Raw genomic sequence first — 24,838 nt, 5'->3', positions numbered from 1 at the left:
GAATAAATACGAAAGAAAAATTATACAACAAGATAATATTAATAATTACAATAATTATGATAGTATTGAAATTTGAGAGAATAGAAATTTAATACGTTATCTCAATTTGTATACTTAATCAAATAGGAATGAAAATAATTATAGAACTAATGGAAATGATTAAAACTAGAGAAAGATTAATATGATTTTTTTTTTGTAAAAAAATATTGTTTTTGGCAAAAAAAAGAAATTCAAAAACACACTTTGCGGCGGTTTTATAACCGCTAGAAAATGAAAAATTACAAAAATAGAAAAGCAAAAAATGAACTTTGTGGCTGTTTTCAACCGTCACAAGTTTTCTGGCAGATTACCCGCATTCATCAAAAAATCGTCACAAATTTTTTCTGACGTCGAAACTCCTGACAGTTGATCTTGACCGTCATAAATTCAATTTGTGGCTGTTTTTAGCCACCAAAAATGATTTTTTAACCGCCACAAATATTCATTTTTTTTTGTAGTGAACATATCAAACCAATGATTAGTATTTTATTTTACAATTTATAGAATATCCGAAGGCTTGGTGGTATAAGATAATTTGCTAAATGCGTATAGCAATTAAAGAAATAGAGAAACTTCAACCGTAATATAATTCTTGAGCCTTGCTAACAAGTATCATAAGTGTATTTATTAAGAATAATTTAATACACTCTATCAAAATTTTCAATTACTTAGAAAACAAGTATTAAATGATTTTGATATTTTTAACATAATTTAGTTGTTCCTAAAAAAATATAATTTAGTTGTTTTATTATAAAAAATAATATTTCAACCAATGTCTTACATGTGAATCATCTTAAATGCATGTGCAACTTATAAGTCTTCATTTAATTGGCACACTTTCACTAAAAAATTAAGAAGGATATATGTCTCTATAGTCCATACATAATAGTTATTTTTCATTAGATTCTAAGATACCTATTGTGAGAGAAAATCGACAGCACTTTGGATTAATTCTAACCAAATAATAACTAGGTTAGCACTTCAAAGTCCATGCACTCAAGACTTAACAATGACTTTGCTTGAATTTTTTAACGTTTATGGATCGATATCAAGCGGTGGACAAAATAAAAAATATTATCATATATTCAATCTGATTAAGTACTACACCCTTGACTGGCTGTTCATAAAGATTTTTTCTTATTTTGTTCAATCTAGTATAAAGTTTTTTTTATAGTTGGTATAAAGCTTTTTTTTATAGCTACTCAGTAAAAGTTATTTTTATAGCTAGTATAAAGGTGCTTATAATAATCTTTTTTCCTTTTTTCTAACATTATCTTTAAACCTTGGCTTTAAAAAAGAAGAGAAATAATAATTCTCAAGCATGCAAATATGCAATGAGTCTATATAAGTTATAAATGGAACTGACCTACCATCTCCATGGATTAAATTGGTGAGGTTGGTCAAAAAGTGCAGGATCCACATGTATAGTATCCACCTTGGAGGTTGTATAGTGTTAGAAAATAAAATAAAATAAATAAATGACAAGAAAAGGTAAAGCCTTAAACTAACTAACATAAACAACAATAGTAAAGTAATTTCAGAATATAATAGAACAACATGACTTAACAATGCAATATAACATACAATAAACACAAATAGCCTGAGTTGAAATACGCAAACGCTATCCTTAGAGAGAAAATGTCTTCATTGTACTAGTAGGAAATTCTGATTCCACTCCTCCCCCAAGATACGACAACCCATTGCTCCCATAATTTTTTATAAGAAAAAGAAGAGAAGAAATGTAGAGAAAGAAGAAAATTATTTTTTTCTACTTGTGTGTTTGCTAGAGGAGAGAGATATGTATAGACACAACCCAACAATCTTGTTACTTAACATTAAAAAAACTACAACATCTTGAATGTTATCAAACCAAAACAAAGATAATGCCTAAGTGCAAGTGGAATGTGCAGAAAAAAAATCTCAACAAATCAAATATTATTGGAACTAACCACTAAACTTAACAAAAATCTTGTTACATTAAAAATCAAAACAGAATAAAACAAATATCTTACAAAGTTAATATAAGTAATATATTTTATAAATTTTAAATTATAAAATAGATATTTACTAACATTCCCCCACATAATTTAAAAATTTAAAATATTGTAAAACATAATTTGTATAGAAACATAAAAGAAATAGCATGTGATAGAAACATAATCTGTGACACACTCTACCCCACACATATATATTAATAATAAAAGGATAAGAATGTGGAATTAATTGAAAATTTTAAAACACATTTAAATAAAAACATTTTAAAAGGAGAAAAGGTTCACATTCACTTAGTGAAATCATAATAGAACTTGTTCAAATAATGATAAAATCATCTCGACTCAAAACAAGGATGATCATCATAAATGAAAAAAAGTCACACTAAAGCGGAAAACATAAAACAACTATATAATTCTTGGAATTATAAAATATGAAATAAAATCCTATGCCCTGATGTCACATTTATCAGAGCATTTTCCTGGCACAGACTAAACCTCTCCATCTCTAGCGTGAAAATCATCATATGCTGACTCACCTGAAACAAAATGAGATTTCAAACACAAACACACACTAGGAATGAGTTATCACATTCGTATATAATAAAACATTAGATCATGTGAAACATATAATACTTAGAGCTAAATTTACATAAATAATATCAATTCACAAAATCACACACATTATTCGCACTCATTCAAGTTCACACACTCCAAAAAACAACATCAAACCACAATTGTTAACTCAATGAAAGTCAAACACAAGCGTTATGTAATAGATACACTAGACTCAAGCCTACATGCAATGTGGTATCCTTTTTCAATGAAAAACCTTGTCGGGTGCCTAGGAGTACATAACGAGACATGCCTCACAATGAGTAAATCAAGTCACTCTCACTAAATGAAATCATAGGGAGACCAATCAGGATCACTCTGTTTTGCGAGAATGCTCTAACCATGTGGGATCAGCACAGACTTAAAGGAGCACTCAAACTGAGTGTATTTACCCTCAAGGCCTAGACTCCCCCTCCTGATTTAGGTCCAACCCAACACAGACTCTACTTATGAACTATGCAATGCACACAACTACTCAATCATTTTCAAAATCTCAATTATTTTCCAAAATTATTGTAACTCATCGTGTCTCAAGTGATTAAACTCATTGGGTTCTCACTGTGGAACTCATTACAAACTCGTCACACATTAACGCATTATCCTTAAAGGATCTTACAGTTATGTCATACTAAAAAAAGGAGTTTTAACATCGCCCTATGAACATCGGTTATTTGAAAACCGATGTCGTTAAGCATTTACAACAACGGTTTTCAAAATAACCGATGCTAAAACTAAATTTAATGTGATTTTAACATCGGTTATTTAAAAACCGATGTTGTAAGTGCTTAATGACATCGGTTTTCAAATAATCGATGTTAAAATAATTCAGTTTTAACATCGGTCATTTAAGAACCGATGTCGTTAGCACTTACAACATCAGTTTTCAAATAGCCGATGTTAAAATCACACTAAATTCAGTTTTAACATCGGGTATTTGAAAGCCGATATTGTAAGTGCTTAGCGATATTAATTTTTAAATAACCAATGTTAATATAAACTCTTTTTTTAATTATTTATATATTTTTTTAAAAAATCATATATTGAGATATTAATTATATTTTAATTTAAAAAATATAATAATTAATTAACAATAATAAATTCAAAAGGTAAACATTTAAAAATTAAACTAAATTTTTTAAATGAATTTCGTAATTTTAATTTTATTATTTCATGATTATCATTTAAATATAACACACATTTATATAAATTATTTGATATTAGTTCATTTGAAAATTAAAAAAAAAACTGTTTTTAATAATAGAGTCTAACTTTTATAGAATGTTGGTAAAAACAATTATATTGTAAAAAAATTAAAATTTATTATTAATATATTTTATTTAATTATTATAAAAATAAAAATAAAATAGTTTTTTTCTTCCTAAAATGGTAAATGGATAATATTTTTTAAAAATGCTATGAAATCCTACTATATTTATATTATCATATTATCTTTAAATTTAAAGTAAATTAAAATATTTGTATATATTAATTTGATTTATTAAAAATATATGTTACAGTGGTTTAATTTAAATAATTAAATAATTATAGTTATGCCGTATTTTTGTAGGATTTTAAAAAATGATATTATAATTATTTTTAAGCAAATTTTTTAGAACAAAAATAATAATATTTTCATGAGACACGAAAATTATGTTTTAAGTCTTTAAATTTGAGTTAATTATAATCGACATGTAATTTATTTTTATTATATTTGTCATTTTTTTATTATTTTTAACCTCATTTTTTTAATTATGTGATTTTTTTGTTAATAAATTTAATAAAAAAATTATTTAGGAAAGAAGAAACAAAGAAAAAAGATTGTATTTAAATAGTGATGAATTTTGGGTAAAGATAATTAATAATTGATATATTAGATTTTTAAGTCTCACATCTCCTCAAACTTTTTATATGAGATATGAAGTGATTTGATAGTATTTTAAGTACAGTCATAATCTGATTTCTCTAAAAAAAATTACAGTCATGGAGAATGTTTTGTTTTATTTTTACTAATTGGAGAATGAGTAGAAGATTAAAAAAAACTGTATTTTACACTGATTATTATTTATTGCGGAATTAAAAAGTATACGGGTTACCCAATTTTTAAGCTTTCCGTTCACTTAAGAAAAAAATGAACTCAATTTCCTTTTGAGATTATTTTTCTTAATTGACTAATCTTTGAGATATGATCTTTTTTTTTCTTTTTGAGAGGAGAGGTATGATCTTCTAATGATATATAATTAGAAAAATTTATTTTCCATTAATTTATCCGCAATTTATTAATATAAATTATTTTTTATTGTATGTGTTACTATTGTATTATAAATTAAATTTTAATATTTTAAGAAACAGGTATTATAAGACTATTAAAAAATTAGTCGTGCATATGTCACATGGCTATCATCATAATAATATTTTATTAAAGGAATGCAGGTTAAAAAATTAGTCATGCATATGTCACATGGCTATCCGCAAGTGCATGAATGACGGAGAAGATGAAACTCCATATTTAATGTGAAATTATTATTTTTTAAGGCTAGGCCAAGGATTCTCGAAGGTAATTAAGTTTAAATGTTTAACCCCAAAGCTAGGCATACACAACACAACAACGTGTGCGTGACTAAGTAAGCCTCTCCCCCATTTCTTTCAAATCAAAACCCTAGCTAGGTTCAAGACATCTTCGCCCGCGTGATCTACCGCCTTTAAGACTTCTTCTCCCGCGTCGAAAGCCAATCCACCATCGACCTCCCCCAAGTCACCGTCGTCGGCAGCCGAAGCAGTGGCAAGTCCAGCATCCTCGAAGCCTTCGTTGGCCGCGACTTCCTCCCCCGCGGCAACGACATCTGCACGTGCCGCCCCCTTGTCCTCCAGCTCGTCTAGACCAAGCGCAAGCCCAACCTCGACAACAATGATGAGTACGGCGTGTTCCTCCACCTCCCCGACCGGAAATTCCACGATTTCTCCGAGATTCGCAGGGAAATTCAGGTCTTTCTGCTTCCCTACTCCCTAAACTTCTCATGTTTAGCTTTTACTCGTGCTTGTTTGTTTTGCTTGCGTTTACTGTGTATTCAACACTACTTTCCCTATTGTGGATGGGAGAAAAGAATCCTTAGCCTCGATTGGGCAAATGTGTCGTCTGAAACTATTTCTGCTATGTATTATATTATAGTATGACATACTAGATTTCAATTATTTCACATTTATTGCGGGTGCTATGCTATCTCTTGTCATCTTAATTAGAAACTTAATGTGGAGTACCTTTGGTCCCTACCAATCTTACTGGAAATTAAAAAATATCTTGAAAAGATAGCTTAGCTGATTGCAGAAGCTATAAAGTGGCTATCACTGGTTTTGTAGTATCTGATTAGGGCTATATCTTAGTCAAAGATAGGGGGCTGAGAATTAATTACTTGATTATCATGTATGTAATGTATTGTTTTAAATATTAAACAATTATTTATCAATGTTTCGTTAAAATATAAAATGAAAAAAAGAGATGCAAACTATATAAAAAAACAGCATTGATATAATTTATTATTATTATATTTGCATGATAATCAAGGTACCATGATTTATTTTCTTAATTTTTTCATTTTTGAGGTTGAAAGTAAGGAATCTTACTTTCAACTTTAAGAACAATATGTCTGTATGAAAATGGTTTTTGAAATTGATGAAAATATTAAGAATAGAGACAATCATATAAAAGCTAATTGCTAGAATATATATCAATTAATTTCTGCTATTGACTAATGTGTTGTGATACTAAATTATATATGAATTGGAACTAGAGGTAAACCAGCCTACCCGGTCCACTTGCGGGCTATAATATAACGGGTTTAAACATTATCTCTAATGATAAAGAAACTGTCAAGATAATAAAATAACGTAATGTCATACCCTAATTTCGTCCGGGGACCTTTGCTTGATGACATGCGACTTTTCTTTGGTCCTTGTGAGGTGCTTGGCACCCATCATTAGGCAATTTGTGAAATTCCAGGACATGCCGAAAAACCAAAAAAATATTGATGCACAATCCGTAAGTTTCCGTGACACATCGGAAATCAAATGGAGGCATCGTTGCATAATTAAGTGAGGTTCCGTAACATTCCGTAAGTCAAAAAGGGGATGATTATGTAATCCGCAAGGTTTCGTAACATTACGGAAAGAAAACAAGTATCGTTACGAAATTCGTAAGTTTCCGTAACTTTACGAAAAAAGAATCACAAAAAAAAGGCAGAGGGGGGTGTACTTAGTAAAAATGGGGGTGCAAATAGCACCCAGGCCCACTTGGGCCCTCCAGAAAATTCCTCCAGAAGGCTGTTGCTTCTGGAGGAAGCAACCTGGCTCGCCTGGGCGAGCTGGGCGGCAAGCATCTCCCCTATTTTGCTATAAATAGGGGAGGAAGTGAAGAAGAAAAGGGTTCAGCCCCTTAGGCACTTCTCTCTCTTTCGAATTTGCTTGGAAAAATTGTTTCCGTGAAGAAAATCTAAGCCGAGGCGCTTCCGAAACGTTTCCGTAACGTTTTCCGTGAAGAATTTCGCAAAGGTTTCAACCGTTCTTCGACGTTCTTCATTCATTCTTCATCGATCTTCGATCTTCAACGGGTAAGTACCTCGAACCAAGCTTTTCGATTCATTCTATGTACCCATGGTGGTCCACATTGTGTTTCGTGTATTTTTATTCTCATTTCATTTACTTTTTATACCCCCTTTTGACGTGCTTAAGCCATTTTACTTAAGTCATTTCTCGCTTAACTTAAAAATAAAATAAATTTCCACCGATCGTTTGAATTGTATTATCCGTTAACTTCGGTTAAAATAAATTCCGACCGTTCGGTCGTGCCGTAACCACATTGGAAAACAAAAAGAGATAAAAAATAATATAATAATCAAAAAATACCTTTTAGTAAAATAAAGCGAAAAATCAATCGGACGTTTTCTCTTTGGGATTTCTCATTCTTAATCGAATTGACTAATAACTAAAGTGAAACTAAGGCTAAAATCAACTCGCCTAGTCAAGCTCGTCCACAAAAATAGGTTTTTGAAGTTTGTCATTTCAATTTATCACTAAGTAAAATGGATCATTTTTAAGGTCCAATGCCTTAAAATGATCACCTTTTAAGTAAAAAAAGAATCACTTGATAAAGAAAGAACTACGTAGGTCTGATTTCCTCATCGCAAATTGAGGAATACGTAGGAGCAAAGAGAAACACCCTTGTCGACCACAAAAAAAGAAAAAATATAAAAAGGGTATAAAGGATATAAGGACATAAAAGGGAACTAAAAATCAAAGTCATGTTTGCACATTCGATTAAAGGTTGCCGTCCCTTATGACGGACGTGTGGGGTGCTAATACCTTCCCCGCGCGTAAATACAACTCCCGAGCCTTTCACTTAAAAAGTTCGTAGATCGCGTCTTTTCCGGTTTTTCCGACGTTTTCCTCAAATAAATGTTGGTGGCGACTCCACGCGTATTCCTTTCATGGAACACGCATCCCGCGAGTCACGCGTCGCCCTCCCGCCGAAGGGTAGGTTGCGACAGTTGGCGACTCCACTGGAGACTGTTTTTAGAGAGTTAGGCCATTTAATCTTGTGCAAAGTTTTGCCATGACTTACTCCTTTGTTGGTTTCCCTTTATTATGTTCTTGTATATATAACTCTTTGATACTTTTAGTGCATTTTTTGTATGCATGAGGTAAATATTTATTCATTCGATGCACACAAACACTAACACTATTTGCACACACGGTGGGTTGAAAAGGGGCCCTATACCCGGGTTCGTGGGAACATAAGGAGTGGAGGTGAATATGTGATCATGCTAGGTCTCCGACTTGCTTGATTACAGTGAACCCTCATCTAGAGCTTTTCCCTTTGAAAACTTATTGTTGCTAGTAGTCCCTACTGCTGCAATATGTTCTTCGAAGAGAATGATACCTCTAGAAACTATCAAAAGAGATATGACTACCTTGGGGGTTATCACTAAATGCCTAGTTAGTTCTCTCCCATATAGATCCCTTGAATAGGGGCACGGAGTGGACACGCTGCGTGCCATTTTTCACACTCCCATGCATAATTATCACATACCCTTTTGCTTATATTTTGTGAATATTGTCGTACTATGTACATCCCCGTATTGTACCTTTCGCATATGCATCATGTGCGGGTTCCGTCTTAATCCCCTCTCTTGGGCAAACCAACGGAGGGTCCGTGTCACCTTCTTAAATACATACGTTGGACACTTTGCTACCCCAAGACGTTGTATCTAAGAAGGAGACAATTTCGCAGGCTCCCGTATTCATAAATTGCATACGTGTCATATGCATTCCTTCGTGCATTCATCCATTCCACCCATGATAGATGTCGGAGTTTTGATTCGCACTAGATTTTATTTCACTTTAATAAAACATGGGATCAAGTCAAAAGCCTTCGCTTAAAAAGAGGTTCTATCAAGTCAAAATCAAGAGCTTAGAGGTCACTAGTTTACGAGAGTTGGGGCAATTAATGGGTCAACTTCAACAGCAAGCCTTCCGCAAAGCCTATGGTAAGATTTGGGACCTAGCTAGGGTAGAAGTCTCCATGGAACCGATTGCATCCCTTTCCCAGTATTATGACCAGCCCCTAAGGTGCTTCACATTCGAGGACTTCCATCTAGTGCCGACTGTGAAAGAGTTTGAAGAAATCCTGGGATGCCCACTGGGAGGAAGGAAGCCATATCTTTTCTCTAGGTTCTATCCCTCCACGACAAGAGTTGCCAAGGTAATGAAAATCTCAGCACAAGAGTTGGACCGTGTAAAGAAAAATAGGAATGGGGTAGTCGGAGTACCAAGGAAGTGTTTGGAGGAAAGGGCAAAAGGCCTTGGCAAATCAAGGCGACTGGGCTTTCTTTTATTGACATCTTGGCGCTCTTGATCTTTGGAGTTGTCCTCTTTCCGAATATGGAAGGGTTAGTGGACCTAGCAGCGATTGACGCTTTCCTCGCCTTTCATCATGGCAAGGAAAGCCCGGTCGTCGCCATTTTGGCCATGTATGACACGGGGATGTGAAAAGAGCAGTGCAAGAATTGTTTGTTGTGCACTGGCTCTCTATGTGTGGCTGGTTTCACACCTTTTTTTTTCTCCAAGAAGTTAGGCCGTCTATCTGCTACAAGGTCACCGCTCGTGCGTCGAAAAAGGAAAGGCAAATTGAGACCAACTCTTGGCTAGCCCAACTCTTGGCTAGCATGGAGGGGCGTCTGTTAATTTGTTCCCTCGCTAGAAGGAAGGAAGAATCAGGATTCTATCTTCATGCGAAGGATGTCCAAATGTTCCCTTGATGAAACAAGGGGTTGTATTAATTATAATCCCGTCCTCGCCATAAGACAACTTGGCTACCCCATGAGAGGAGTGCCATCAGACGAAAGCATCACGCCTTTCATCGCACGGGGTTTCAGTGACCACAATGCGAGGGTACTCCAAGGAGTTCGCAAGGCATGGGATGCGGCATGAAGAAAGGACAGAGAGCTTAAGGGAAGCAGTAATGGGATCATCGGCGGCTATCATAAGTGGCTGAGAGTCCGAACACAAGGATTGGATTGGCTCCCAAATCTAAAGACTGTGAGAGACAATGAGGTTAAAGCTTCGGAAGAAAGTGATGAGGTACAAGCCCTAAAGGCAAAGCTTGAAAGAGCCCGGGTAGTCAAAGAGAAGTTCAAGTCCATAGCCATCAAAGTCTGAAGAGAGTATGATGAACTAAGGGACGTCAATATGGCCACCGCTGAAGCCTTGGAACGAGAAACCAAGAAGGCCCGAAAGTAAGAACACGACCAAAACAAAGTTTTGAGGGGCTTTATAGGGCAGCAATAGTGAGCTCAAGCTCCGAAGAGGTGAAAGGAATCATCACGGGTCAAAGGCATGATCTTGAAGGACGAGCTAAAGGCTTGCCTTAGGTCGGAAAGAAATTTGTCCCAACAGTTAAGCGAGACTGAAGGGAATATGTGGGCCATCATCGATGAGTGCAAAGAGAAGCTAAATCTAGCAGCGACTCACGAGCAAAGGCTAGAGGATGAGTACACCAAGATATCAGCAGAAATGGAAGCAAGGGAAAGGGTAATTGATTCATTGCACCAAGAGGCAACAATATGGATGGACCGATTTGCTCTTACTTTGAACAGGAGTCAAGAACTTCCCCGATTGCTAGCCAAGGCCAAAGCAATGGCGGACACCTACTCCGCCCCCAAGGAGATCCACGGACTTCTCATCTATTGTCAGCATATGATAGACTTAATGGACCATATGATTAGAAACCGCTAGGAAGTTTGTATTGTCGCTCAGATCTTGACTAGTTATAACCTTTTGAATAAAACGAGTTTATCCCACATTTTTACTCCAAAAATCAGTGCAAATCAAGTCACTCCCGCATTTTATCTCTAGCATGCATTGTATGTTGGTCTCGTCCTTTGTCACGGGAAGCCGGAAGGTCCATATCACCTTCTTAATTGTACACATGGGGCACTGCGCCCCCAAATGCGCAAGTAAGAAGAGATAATTTTCCGGGCTCTCGTGTCCGTAAAATGCATTCATATCATGCATCGCATAAGCATCTCTTCATGGCATCATAATGAACATATCGTTCATGCATTTGTCCGTTATCATATTCCAGCATCACATTTTGCATGAGTCATTGCATCATCATGCATATGCGTTCAACAAACTTTTGATCTGCAAAATTGCATACCATTTGTTTTCATGTTTGCTCATCCTTGCGTTTTCCTCTACAAAACAAAAACAAAAAAGAGGAAGCGTGAAACTTCACGCTACATTCTTAGTTGCATGTGTTAGGCACCATGAGCCAACCATGTTGGGATCATAAACCCATTTCTAAAAAAAAAAAAAAACACACAACAACCAAACAAAATAATTGAACATGGTACCTAATGCATGGTTAACTAAGAAAAGATGTTTCTTCGGGCATCTCAATTTGATAATTACATTCTCCATGCATAGTATGTGTATTCCCGAGTCTTTCATCCCTATGAAATGTTGTTGAAGTGTTGGCGATCAAAATTGTCATTCCCTGGGTTATGGGGTTGAACCAAGCTCATGCTTTTTCGAAAAAAGTTCATCAAGTCAAGTTGAAGTATGGAAGTAACTATCTTGCAAAAATTGGGGCAAAAGATGAATCGAGTCACATCACTGCTTCGTCTACTGCTAAACATATTTAGGATTGTTGATGTCCTTGTTACTTCTAGTTTCACCTTGACAAAGATGTCATGGACCATGTTGAAAATCTAAATTGATTCAACCCCATATCCTGCATAAAAACTCGCAATACTTCAACTGTACACCATTCGCATGCATCCATGCTTTTCATTGGTTGCATTGCTCATTGCATTCTTTCCTTGAAAAATAAAATAAAATAAAATAAAATGAACTTAATCATTGTTATCAAAAAGAAAAGGACACGCTTTACGGCGCCCTTGCTGAACTCGTGCTAGAGCTAGAGTAATGGGTGAAGTAGAGGAGATACAAGAGAAGATGAAGGCCGACATGGAGGCCATTAAAGAGAAAATGGCCACAATGATGGAGGCCATGATGAGCGTGAAGAAGATAATGGAAGCCAATGCGGTTACAATTGCCGCTACCAGCGTTGTTGCTAAGGTGAACCCGACGTCCCCATCCGGCATCAACCAAATGAATCATCCAACCTCAGATATGGTAGGCAAAGATTTGGGAAGTACGGGCGGCCCCCATGATGTGCAAATTCAAAACGAGCATGCCTTCCCGCCATATGGCTTGCCTCTCAACTATACGCCACCCAATGTGGCGTACACTCCCAATAAGAATGTCAATAACTCCACTCCTACACCCATTGAGAGCCAGCAACCCCAAACTGATCATGCACATGTCTCTTAAACCGTGGAAGAGACACATGAAATTCCCCACCACAATCTAGCTGACTTCGAGCCTTGGCTCGGATATGCCACTGAAGGGCAAGCAGTTGGTGGTATACCCCTTGAAAACACTCCGGAAGGCCCTCAGTATCACCCCCAGCTACACCTCTTGCATTCCACAATAAGTAAAAACCCTCGTGCTATGGCAAAAATGGAAAAGTTAGATCATTTAGAGGAAAGGCTCAGGGCCATTGAAGGAGGTGAAGATTATGCCTTTGCTAACCTAAAAGAGTTGTTCCTAGAACCCAATATCATCACCCCTCCCAAGTTCAAGGTGCTGGACTTTGACAAGTACAAGGGGACTACTTGCCCCAAGAACCATCTAAAGATGTATTATCGGAAGATGGGGGCATGCGCAAAAGATAAGGAATTACTGATACATTCCTTCCAAGAAAGTCTTACTGGGTAGCTGTTACCTGGTACACTAACTTGGAACCTTCCCGAGTCCATTCTTGGAAGGACCTAGTGGTTGCCTTTGTTAGGCAGTATCAGTACAATTTTGATATGGTTCCGGATAGGATGCAACAACAGAACATGTGCAAAAAGGGGGCACAAATCTTTCAAAAGAATACGCCCAAAGATGGAGAGACTTGGCAGCTCAAGTAGCGCCCCCAATAAATAGAGAAAGAGATTGTCGCAATGACAGTAGACACGTGACCGGTGTTCTACTATGAAAAAAATGGTGGGTTACACACCTTCAAGTTTTACAGATTTGGTCTTCGCCAGCAAAAAGATCGAAGTGGGTCTGAAAAGAGGCAAATTTAATCATCCTGCTTGGACGAATGAGAAAACTGGGGCAAATAAAGAGGGTGAGGATGAGGGAGAAACCCATGCTGTGACTGCCATTCCTGTACGGCCAAGTTTCCCACCAACCCAACAATGTCTTTACTCAGCCAATAACAAACCTTCTCCTTACCACCGCCCCGTTATCCACAAAGGCCATCCCTAAATCAACCACAAAGTCTGTCTACCGCACTTCCAATGACAAAGACCACCTTTAGCACAAACCAAAAAACACCAACAAAAAGGAATTTTGCAGCAAAAAGCCTGTAGGGTTCACCCCAAATTCCGTTGTCATATGCTAAACTTGATCCCATATCCACTCAATAATTCAATGGTAGCCATAACCCCAACCAAGGTTCCTCAACCTCCATTTTTCTGAGGATACGACTCGAACGCAACGTGTGCTTATCATGGAGGAGCCCCGGGGCATTCCATTGAGCATTGTATGACCCCGAAGCATAAAGTGTGAAGTCTAATTGATACGGGCTGGCTGAAATTTGAGGAGAATCGCTTGTTGAAATCCTAACATTGACAAGCAACACCATACATGGGGCAATTCTGGAAGCTGTTGTTATGACTCATCAGGATTTTCAGGTTTATGCCATAAACCACAGTTACAATGCTAAATGATATAGATAAAATGGACATCCTCTCACGAACACATCTTTGCTTATTCAACTTCCACCGGAATGTGAGTGTAAGCCATTGGTCTGTTTGCTCAAGCAACCTGCGCTCCTGAGTGTTGACTTCCAAGACCGTTCAATCAGAGATTACTCATCTTGCACGTTGGTGGGGGTGCCGTAAAACAACGAGCAAAGTTCAAAACAAATAAGTTTCAAAATAAAAAATAAAAAAGGCCTTTGATTGACTGTGTTTTCAAGTAAAAATATAGACGTTCATGTGACCTCATTTTGTCTTTTTAGAGAGAAGTGAGTTATCAAGAATAGGATGTTGGACAAATGGCCTCAGTTACCTTAAGAAAAAGGGGGGTTGAATTAAGATGCAAAGACTATTCCCGAATTGAACTATCACTCTCTCTTTTCGGATTAACAATGCACACAGGGATAACCCTTCCCATGTGTTCAGGAATCCTCTACAACAAGAGACCCACAGTCTCTTAATCCCTTTTCAGAAATAAGAAGAAAAGAAGAAGAGGTCTCTCGTAAAAGAGGTAGATTGTAAAATGAAGATCAATCAAAAATTCCTTATTGAATATGCAAGTGGTTGACCAAGGAATCTTTTTGAGAGGATAAGACATTTCAGTTCAGAAAAGCTCTTGATCTTTCGAGAGGATAAAATTGTTTGGGCAATGAAAACTCTCTTTAAAATATTTGAATGGCCGTTCATAAAACATTTGAATAGATATGTCTCTTGGAAATTATTTTTTGAAAATCCCCTCTGGTAATCAATTACAAGACTTATGTAATCGATTACAGGTTTTAAAAATTTGAATTAAAACATTTTCAACTGCTGGTAATCGATTACCAGAGAGCAAATCTCAATTTGAAATGATAGAATTCTTTGGTCAAACCTTTTGTTTGTTTCAATTTGGAAACTTCTTCCTAAAGATTCTAAGAGATCAAACTTGATCATATATCTTGATTTTCTTGGATTCTTGTCTTGAATAAAACTTAGAAGCACTTGATCCTTTAGCATCATCAAGACATCAAAACATCTTGCTTCTACATAGGAGTCATTTGACTTAATCCATCAACTGAAAGATCCTTCAACTATTTCTCGTCCTTGGAAAATTCTTTTTGCAATAATCAACTGCTTCTTTCATTCTTCCTCACTACGAGGTCGTGAAAACAAGACAACACTTGGTACCTCTAAGCCCTACATTGGGGCAACGAAAGGCACCATGCAAAAACCTCAAGCGAACCTAGGGGCAGATTAGAAGTTCTCACCCAATAGGTTCCCTCCTACAAGGTCATGACGAAAGACAACGATTGGTACCTCAAAGCCTTACACTGGGGCAATGAGGGGCACCGTGCATGAGCCTCAAGTGAACATAGGGGCCGATCAAAAGTTCTCACCCATCGATGTTTTTAACAAAAAAGGGGGACAAACCCTAGGATTTCAATGGATTGATCAAACATCAAACGAATCCATTGCCGTCACTCCAAAATGGTAAAGTGACTAAATCAAACAGAACACACACTCTAAGGGAGTTCCCGGAGAGATTTGCAAAAAGATAGGATGAGGTTGCATGAATTATCACCTCTTTCAAAAGGACAGTCAATCTGTGTTTTCCAAAAAAATTAAATCAAAATCAAAATCACAAAATAGGGAAAGAATGTCATGAACATTGTACAACTTTCCATTACATTGCATTGTTTCATATGAAGTCCGCATTTACCAAATTTCACGACAAAGGTTGCATGCATCTGCATCCCTAAAAATCATGTTAACTGCATAGATTTCCTACATCTAATGTCCAAATCTTGTGGATTTGGGATGACCGGCCCTCTCGATGAGTCGATCTCTTGCTTTCTCATAAGGGTGGACCCATGGGTACTTGTACCTATCACCTTTAGAGGACTACACGTCCTCGCCTTGAGAGGACTACACGTCCTCACCTTCGTAGGGCTACACGCCCTCACCTTTAGAGGACTACACGTCCTCGCCAACAGAGGGTTGCACGCTCTCGCCTTGAAAGGACTACACGTCCTCGCCTTGAGAGGACTACACGTCCTCACCATCGGAGGGCTGCACACCCTCACCTCCAGAGGACTACATGTCCTCGCCTTGAGAGGGCTACACGCCCTCACCTTGGGTACTAGTTACCCTCACCATCAGAGGACTACACGTCCTCGCCTTGAGAGGGCTACACGCCCTCACCTTGGGTACTAGTTACCCTCACCGTTGAAAGGACTACACGTCCTCGCCTTGAGAGGACTACACGTCCTCACCATCGGAGGGCTGCACGCCCTCACCTCCAGAGGACTACATGTCCTCGCCTTGAGAGGGCTACATGCCCTCACCTTGGGTACTAGTTACCCTCACCGTTGAATGGACTACACGTCCTCGCCTTGAGAGGACTACACGTCCTCACCATCGGAGGGCTGCACGCCCTCACCTCCAGAGGACTACATGTCCTCGCCTTGAGAGGGCTACACGCCCTCACCTTGGGTACTAGTTACCCTCACCGTTGAAAGGACTACACGTCCTCGCCTTGAGAGGACTACACGTCCTCACCATCGGAGGGCTGCACGCCCTCACCTCCAGAGGACTACATGTCCTCGCCTTGAGAGGGCTACACGCCCTCACCTTGGGTACTAGTTACCCTCACCGTTGAAAGGACTACACGTCCTCGCCTTGAGAGGACTACACGTCCTCACCATCGGAGGGCTGCACGCCCTCACCTCCAGAGGACTACATGTCCTCGCCTTGAGAGGGCTACACGCCCTCACCTTGGGTACTAGTTACTCTCACCGTCAGAGGACTACACGTCCTCGCCTTGAGAGGACTACACGTCCTCACCATCAGAGGGCTGGACGCCCTCACCTCCAGAGGACTACACGTGCTCGCCTTGAGAGGGCTACACGCCCTCACCTTGGATACTAGTTACCCTCACCGTTGAAAGGACTACACGTCCTCACCATCAGCGGGCTGGACGCCCTCACCTCCAGAGGACTACATGTCCTCGCCTTGAGAGGGCTACACGTTCTCACCTTGGGTACTAGTTACCCTCACAGTCAGAGGGCTGCACGCCCTCACCTTCTAAGGGCTACACGCCCTCGCCATCAGAGAACTGCACGTCCTCGTCAACGGAGGGCTGCACGCCCTCACCTTGAGAGGACTACACGTCCTCGCCATCAGAGGACTGCATGCCCTCACCTCCAGAGGACTACACATCCTCGCCTTGAGAGGGCTGCACGCCCTCACCTTTAGAGGGCTACGTGTCCTCATTTTCAGTGTGCTCCACATCCACACCTTAAGAGAATTTAAGGTCCTCTGCCCTTAAATGCTTAACCGAGACTTGCACTCCCGGTTAAGGGGCTAGTAGTTTCCTTTTAACGGTTCCTGGGCCCCCCTGATATTGGAGGGTGACCAACTGTGCGAGCACAACCAGAGAGGGAGGCTATTACACAACTACTATGCATATTGGGGCAAGATTTTACCCGTGCCGCTGCAAAGAGACGAGTGCGGATCATGCGCACCGACATGACCACTCTTACACAGATATAGATGACATTGCTACTTAGCAACATTTTGCCCAGCGACCGCAATGCCAATCTCCCCCTGCAAAAGTATCAGTTGGTCTGTGTCGTCCCGACGTGGGTAAGTATGCACATGGTTCAACTAATTTCTGATACCATCTATTGTTTGCAGGGATCGCACCCACAAAGACACCCAGTGGACCCGGAAAAATCAAACAGGGCCCTGGGGTTTCCAACTCTGGTTACGGGCCTCTATCAGTCCTACAGGGTGCCCATACCCCCCCCCCCCCCGCCCCGGCAAGGTCACGTCATCATAGGTAAGTATGCACATCGCTCAACTGATTTCTGATTTCATCTATTGTTTGCAGGGATTGCGCCTGCAAGACACCCAGTGGACTCGAAGAAGTCCAACAGGGTCTTGGAGTTGTCAAGCTCTAATTACGGGTCTCTGTCAGTTCTACGGAGTACCTGTCACCTCCAGCAAGGGCATCAGGCCCCCTACTAATCGAGCTTTCATCAAGACGTTAAAGAAGCGTCCAGCTGGGTCCATGACCGACAAATCATTACGCGTCCAGCTCAAGACGTTAAAGAAGCGCTACTAGGAGGCAACCTAGTACCTTTTGAATCTATGCTTGTTATTTGATCACTTTTTATAGTAGGACGCACCTAGTTGCTCATGATCCTGGGAATTTAAATAAAACAAGCGCAAGCTCGGAAGGTAGTCATACCTCACAAAATATATATATGTATGTTTAGGTAGTGAAAATACCTTAGATATGCATGTATGTAACAAAAAAAATACTTCACAAAATAAATATATATGTATGTTTAGGTAGAAAGATACCTTAGATATGCATGTATGTAAACAAAAAAACACTTCACAAAATATATATATGTATGTTTAGGTAGAAAGATACCTTAGATATGCATGTATGTAACAAAAAAATACTTCACAAAATATATATATGTTTAGGTAGAAAGATACCTTAGATATGCATGTATGTAAACAAAAACACACTTCACAAAATATATATATGTATGTTTAGGTAGCAAGATACCTTAGATATGCATGTATGTAAACAAAAACACACTTCACAAAATATATATATGTATGTTTAGGTAGCAAGATACCTTAGATATGCATGTATATAGCAAAAATACCTCACACAAAATATATGTATGTTTAGGTAGCAAGATACCTTGGATATGCATGTATATAGCAAAAATACCTCACAAAAATATACACATGTTTAGGTAGCAAAATACCTCATGAAAAAAAAAGGGAAAAAAAAAACAAAGACAAACAAGAAAAAGAAATAAACAAATGATAATGATAAAAAAAAAGGAAGAAAAAAAAAAGAAAAATAAGTTGTCTAGCTGAAAAACCAACATGCTTTTGAAAAGAGATGACTTCCAACTTTTCTTTGAAAAAATTCACTGATCATAACTAGTTTTTGAAAAATGTGTATACACCTGAAGGGTGAATGTTGTGAAAATTTTCCCGGACGCCCGAAATGGACTCGAATGAATGCACAAATTGATAAAAGAACATATTTTGGAAACATTGGGTTGACTAAAAATAGAGGAAATGAATCCTGAGCCTTAGCATCACATGACCATAAAAATTTGACACTTGAGTGTCCACATAGGTGCATGCATGACCAGTTTTGCATAAAGTTTCCAAATCATCATTTTTGCATTTGTGTCATGGAAATAATGTGGGGCATCCCTTTTATCCTTGAACCAAACCCTGACATGTATCATGTCTAGCCATTCTACAAGCTTTGAGCCAAAATCCTGACTCACCATAAACCTTGACCCAGGGTGAGAATGTCAATCCTTACCCTCGGAAGCAAAAAACAAAAGGAGAAGGAAAATTTCCAATCAAAGAGGAAGCAAAAAAAAAAGGAGAGAAGGAAAATTTCCAATCAAAGGAAAAAAGAGAGGAAAGGAAATTCCCAATCAAAGAGTGGGAGAAAGAAAAAAGAGAAGGAGAAGAAGGAAAGAAAGCTCCTGATCAAGGATCGATAGAAAACAGAAGAAATATGCAGAGAGGTCTCTGGACCAGACAATATCTGAACAAATTCGGAATTGTCACCAAATGAACAAAAGAAAGAAAAGGAAACCATAACCTAAAAGTGGTCTTCTCCCTTTGATTACCAACCAAAATCCTGTGCGTCGGTGACTTGTTCGCCTCGCGTCAAACAAAAACAGAAAAAGAAAAAGCCAACCAAAAATCAAAAGCCAAAAACACACAAAAGCCGAAAAACCCATCAAAAGAACCCATTCCCAAGGGAAGTCCTATTGATCCATGATCACGCATGTAATTTTTGATTTGATAGGAAATAAATTGCAAAATCAAGTCATGACATATCTATGGTTTGGAATTAGGATGAAACACTTACCTGTGCAAGATTGATACACTTTGAGTGGATTTCTTCTGTTTTGTCGAACCCAGTGTTTCCTCTAAATGGTCATTTAGAAACAAAATGCTAACATCCAAAATCTCATTTATGGTTATGGGGGATTCCATCAGCAGACTCTCCTTCCCTGGTAGACGCAGTGTTTGTCACTCAAAAAAGCATATGCTGCTCTAAACGGTTGGAATATTTGTCTCTTTGCTAAAGCATGTTTGCATTTTAGTGGAGAAAACACCGAGACTTTTTTTAACTCTCACAAGTTATCCAGAACTACGTAGGTCTGGGTTCCTCATTGGAGGATACGTAGGAGCAAGAGCCTCGCTTTTGTCGACCGCACCGCTTTTTGTTACCATGACTCAAAAGCTGGTAGCTCGCGGAGACACCTTACGGTTATCCGCACCTCGTCATTCAGTGACCCCAAGTGTGATTGATGAGCAGAGGCCAATATGGTCATCTGCGCCCTTTCCGGAGATGTCAGCATCTTCCGGTCAAGACTTTTTCAAGTCTCACAAGTTATCTAGAACTACGTAGGTCTGAGTTCCTCATTGGAGGATACGTAGGAGCAAGAGCCTTGCTTTTGTCGGCCGCCCCACAAGATCTGTCATACTGACCCTGAGGTCATGTGACATGCGGAGACAAAATTTGGTCATTCCGCACCCCTTTGCCATTCAGACACAGTCGTGTCCGATGGCGCGCAGAGACAGAATTTGGTCATTCTGCACCCTTTGTCATACAGAGGCGGCGGACCCGATGACATGCGGAGACAAAATTTGGTCATTCCGCACCCCTTTGCCATTCAGACACAGTCGTGTCCGATGGCGCGCAGAGACAAAATTTAGTCATTCTGCACCCTTTGTCATCCAGAGGCGGCGGGCCCGATGACATGCGGAGACAAAATTTGGTCATTTCGCACCCCTTTGCCATTCAGACACAGTCGTGTCCGATGGCGCGCAGAGACAAAATTTAGTCATTCTGCACCCTTTGTCATCCAGAGGCGGCGGGCCCGATGACACGCAGAGGTTTACATTATCTTCCGCACTCACAAGATCTGTCATACTGACTTTTGAGTCACGCTGACGGGCGGAAATACCCGAGTGGTTATCCGTATAAACATTCTTTTGCTATCTGTAAGACAGAACGCTTAATAGCATGCAGAGACTGACATCGTCTTCTGCACCTTTTGTTCCCTCGGGAACAACAAGTCATTTGCATGTGGAGATTTTATGGTCACCCGTGACTCTCATCAAATCGAGAGGAACGAAATTAGTGTCTTATCTTTACTTTCCTTTTATCTCCAATAAAAGACAAGTAAAGAGGGGCAACTGTCATACCCTAATTTCGTCCGGGGACCTTTGCTTGATGACATGCGACTTTTCTTTGGTCCTTGTGAGGTGCTTGGCACCCATCATTAGGCAATTTGTGAAATTCCAGGACATGCCGGAAAACCAAAAAAATATTGATGCACAATCCGTAAGTTTCCGTGACACATCGGAAATCAAATGGAGGCATCGTTGCATAATTAAGTGAGGTTCCGTAACATTCCGTAAGTCAAAAAGGGGATGATTATGTAATCCGCAAGGTTCCGTAACATTACGGAAAGAAAACAAGTATCGTTACAAAATTCGTAAGTTTCCGTAACTTTACGAAAAAAGAATCACCAAAAAAAAAGGCAGAGGGGGGTGTACTTAGTAAAAATGGGGGTGCAAATAGCACCCAGGCCCACTTGGGCCCTCCAGAAGGCTGTTGCTTCTGGAGGAAGCAACTTGGCTCGCCTGGGCGAGCTGGGCGGCAAGCATCTCCCCTATTTTGCTATAAATAGGGGAGGAAGTGAAGAAGAAAAGGGTTCAACCCCTTAGGCACTTCTCTCTCTTTCGAATTTGCTTGGAAAAATTGTTTCCGTGAAGAAAATCTAAGCCGAGGCGCTTCCGAAACGTTTCCGTAACATTTTCCATGAAGAATTTCGCAAAGGTTTCAACCGTTCTTCGACGTTCTTCATTCGTTCTTCATCGTTCTTCGATCTTCAACGGTAAGTACCTCGAACCAAGCTTTTCGATTCATTCTATGTACCCATGGTGGTCCACATTGTGTTTCGTGTATTTTTATTCTCATTTCATTTACTTTTTATACCCCCTTTTGACGTGCTTAAGCCATTTTACTTAAGTCATTTCTCGCTTAACTTAAAAATAAAATAAATTTCCACCGATCGTTTGAATTATATTATCCGTTAGCTTCGGTTAAAATGAATTCCGACCGTTCGGTCGTGCCGTAACCACGTTGGAAAACAAAAAGAGATAAAAAATAATATAATAATCAAAAAATACCTTTTAGTAAAATAAAGCGAAAAATCAATTGGACGTTTTCTCTTTGGGATTTCTCATTCTTAATCGAATTGACTAATAACTAAAGTGAAACTAAGGCTAAAATCAACTCGCCTAGTCAAGCTCGTCCACAAAAATAGGTTTTTGAAGTTTGTCATTTCAATTTATCACTAAGTAAAATGAATCATTTTTAAGGTCCAACGCCTTAAAATGATCACCTTTTAAGTAAAAAAAGAATCACTTGATAAAGAAAGAACTACGTAGGTCTGATTTCCTCATCGCAAATTGAGGAATACGTAGGAGCAAAGGGAAACACCCTTGTCGACCACAAAAAAGGAAAAAATATAAAAAGGGTATAAAGGATATAAGGACATAAAAGGGAACTAAAAATCAAAGTCATGTTTGCACATTCGATTAAAGGTTGTCGTCCCTTGTGACGGACGTGTGGGGTGCTAATACCTTCCCCGCGCGTAAATACAACTCCCGAGCCTTTCACTTAAAAAGTTCGTAGATCGCGTCTTTTCCGGTTTTTCCGACGTTTTCCTCAAATAAATGTTGGTTGCGACTCCGCGTGTATTCCTTTCATGGAACACGCATCCCGCGAGTCACGCGTCACCCTCCCGCCGAAGGGTAGGTTGCGACACGTAACACAGTTTTCTATTTTGTTTTCTAAAAATAAGTATAAAAAAATATCTTTTAAATATTAAATACCGGCCTAAATTAGTCCAAGGATAATGAGACTATGAGAGTTTTTTTGTGTCCATGGATAATGATATATCGGCTCGTAATCACTTGCCTGTTATAGTTAGGGGCACTAATTACTATATCCAGGTTGGGATTTTGAATCATGCTTCATGTATTCTTTGTATCTCATTATGTTCTTCATTTTATTTATTTAAATTTCTATCAGTGTATAAAAAATATTTACACTATCAATGTATTTAAGTTAATTTCATATAACAGTATAAAGCATGTATAAATATGCCTATTATTGTAAGTCTTATGATTTTATAGTTCTTGTGTGCTGTACGTATATTAGAATTTAGAAGCAATATGGACTTTCAATTCATTTTTGAACATCTAAAATTATATGGAATGCCTAACTGGGGATGACATGTCTACACGTGTTTTTTGGGTTTCAGATAAATCAATATATTAATTTGTACAATGGCACTAGTGTTCTTCCTAGCAATATTTTTCAAGGAAAGGCAGCAAAGGTTTGTTTTCTTCTTTAGCACTCATTGATCAACTGGAAATTCAATAGTCTCTTTTCCCTTTGTCCATAAATATATACTTTGATATACCTCAAGTTATTGCCTTATAAGTGATTGCTTCACAATTCACTAATCAGGCTTCCTCACTATTTCCATTTTATTCTGTTGGTGGAAAATTGTTGTGGGCATCAAGTGGATTAATAATGGAGGAAGGATATTTAATTCATGTTTTATTGCAGTATGTTTGTTGATTCTTTTTTCCATTTTAAATAATATTGGTCTTGCTTGTGGTAGGGCAGAAGTGGGGTCAAGTTGATAACTTAAGATATGATTGTTGTTTTATATGTGTGGATGCATTTCTCCCTGTACTGGATAGATATGTAGAGCAGAGGGTAGATTGAATGATGCATGAGGGATTACTCAATGAAGTCTATGACATTTATAACTTGAATGCAGTTTATACTAGAGGTTTGCGGCAAGCCATTGTTTTAATCTTTATATAAGTTTTCTTTTCTTTTCTTTTATTTCTTATATTTAACAAAAATCATTTCAATTTAAGATCTTCATAAGTTTTTGGTGTCTAGTAGGAACCATTGACATGCCATGAGTCTGTCAGTCAGCTTATTCATATCAATTGTGATGGTCAGTCTATTAGAGTGAATAATCAATTTCAATGTCCATGATTTCTTATTTGAACTACTCAATTATGCAAATGGACTACATAAACACTTCCACCCAAATTTTATTGGTGGAAGCAAGGCATTAGAAATAGTTGCGCAATAGACCAAGTCCTCTAGGGTTGCTATACCAGTTTCTAGGCAAAAGGTATACTTGTTATTAGATCTAATTCCAAATATGCCCCATATTTTTCATTTGAGATATGTATTCTTATTTATGTTGGTTCTTGAATTTGACTTAATGATTTGAATGTGGACTGGGAACTAAGATTTGATTGTTACAATTATTTGTCTTCATTAACTGTAGGGAGAAACAACCAGAGAGTCATTGTAATTGTGTCAGACACGATCGAGAAAACCAAGGTCTTGATAAAGAGAATATGGCTGAAATTTAGGACTATCAAAACTTGTTTGGTTTGATGAAACAGAGGTTTCTGAGTTTCAAGAACCAAAAATATATGTAAGAGTCTGGTTGTACATTTTTTCAGCTTTGCAAAAATTTATTTCTTCTTGTTAGTATAAAGTCGTATAAGCTATATTTCTTTTAGACAGAAAAGAGTTGGAGCATTTTCAAGCCCTTGCTGAAGCTCAATTTCCAAAGGTGATAACAAATTTACCTAGTTCATTTGGCATTTAATTTATTTGTTTCTAAACTGTTCACTCTTTTTTTTCATGAATAATCTATAAAGCATCAT

The 24,838-nt window shown here is 38.3% G+C and overlaps 1 long non-coding RNA gene across 2 annotated transcripts; it reads left to right on the top strand.

Moving 5' to 3' along the window:
* The first annotated feature begins 5,205 nt into the window (after window positions 1–5,205).
* Window positions 5,206–24,763, top strand: LOC102661383 (uncharacterized). 2 transcript variants are annotated; one of them, XR_415677.4, is made up of 4 exons: window positions 5,402–5,627; window positions 23,395–23,469; window positions 24,451–24,603; window positions 24,692–24,763. It is a non-coding gene; the product is annotated as an uncharacterized lncRNA (long non-coding RNA). The 2 variants fall into 2 exon arrangements; XR_005892480.1 differs by having other exon boundaries at window positions 5,206–5,627; window positions 24,451–24,763.
* The last annotated feature ends 75 nt before the right edge of the window (window positions 24,764–24,838 follow it).

The sequence above is a fragment of the Glycine max genome, chromosome 8 (assembly GCF_000004515.6).
Source record: "Glycine max cultivar Williams 82 chromosome 8, Glycine_max_v4.0, whole genome shotgun sequence".
Taxonomy (NCBI): Eukaryota; Viridiplantae; Streptophyta; class Magnoliopsida; order Fabales; family Fabaceae; genus Glycine; species Glycine max.
This window is presented reverse-complemented; position numbering and strand designations above follow the sequence as displayed.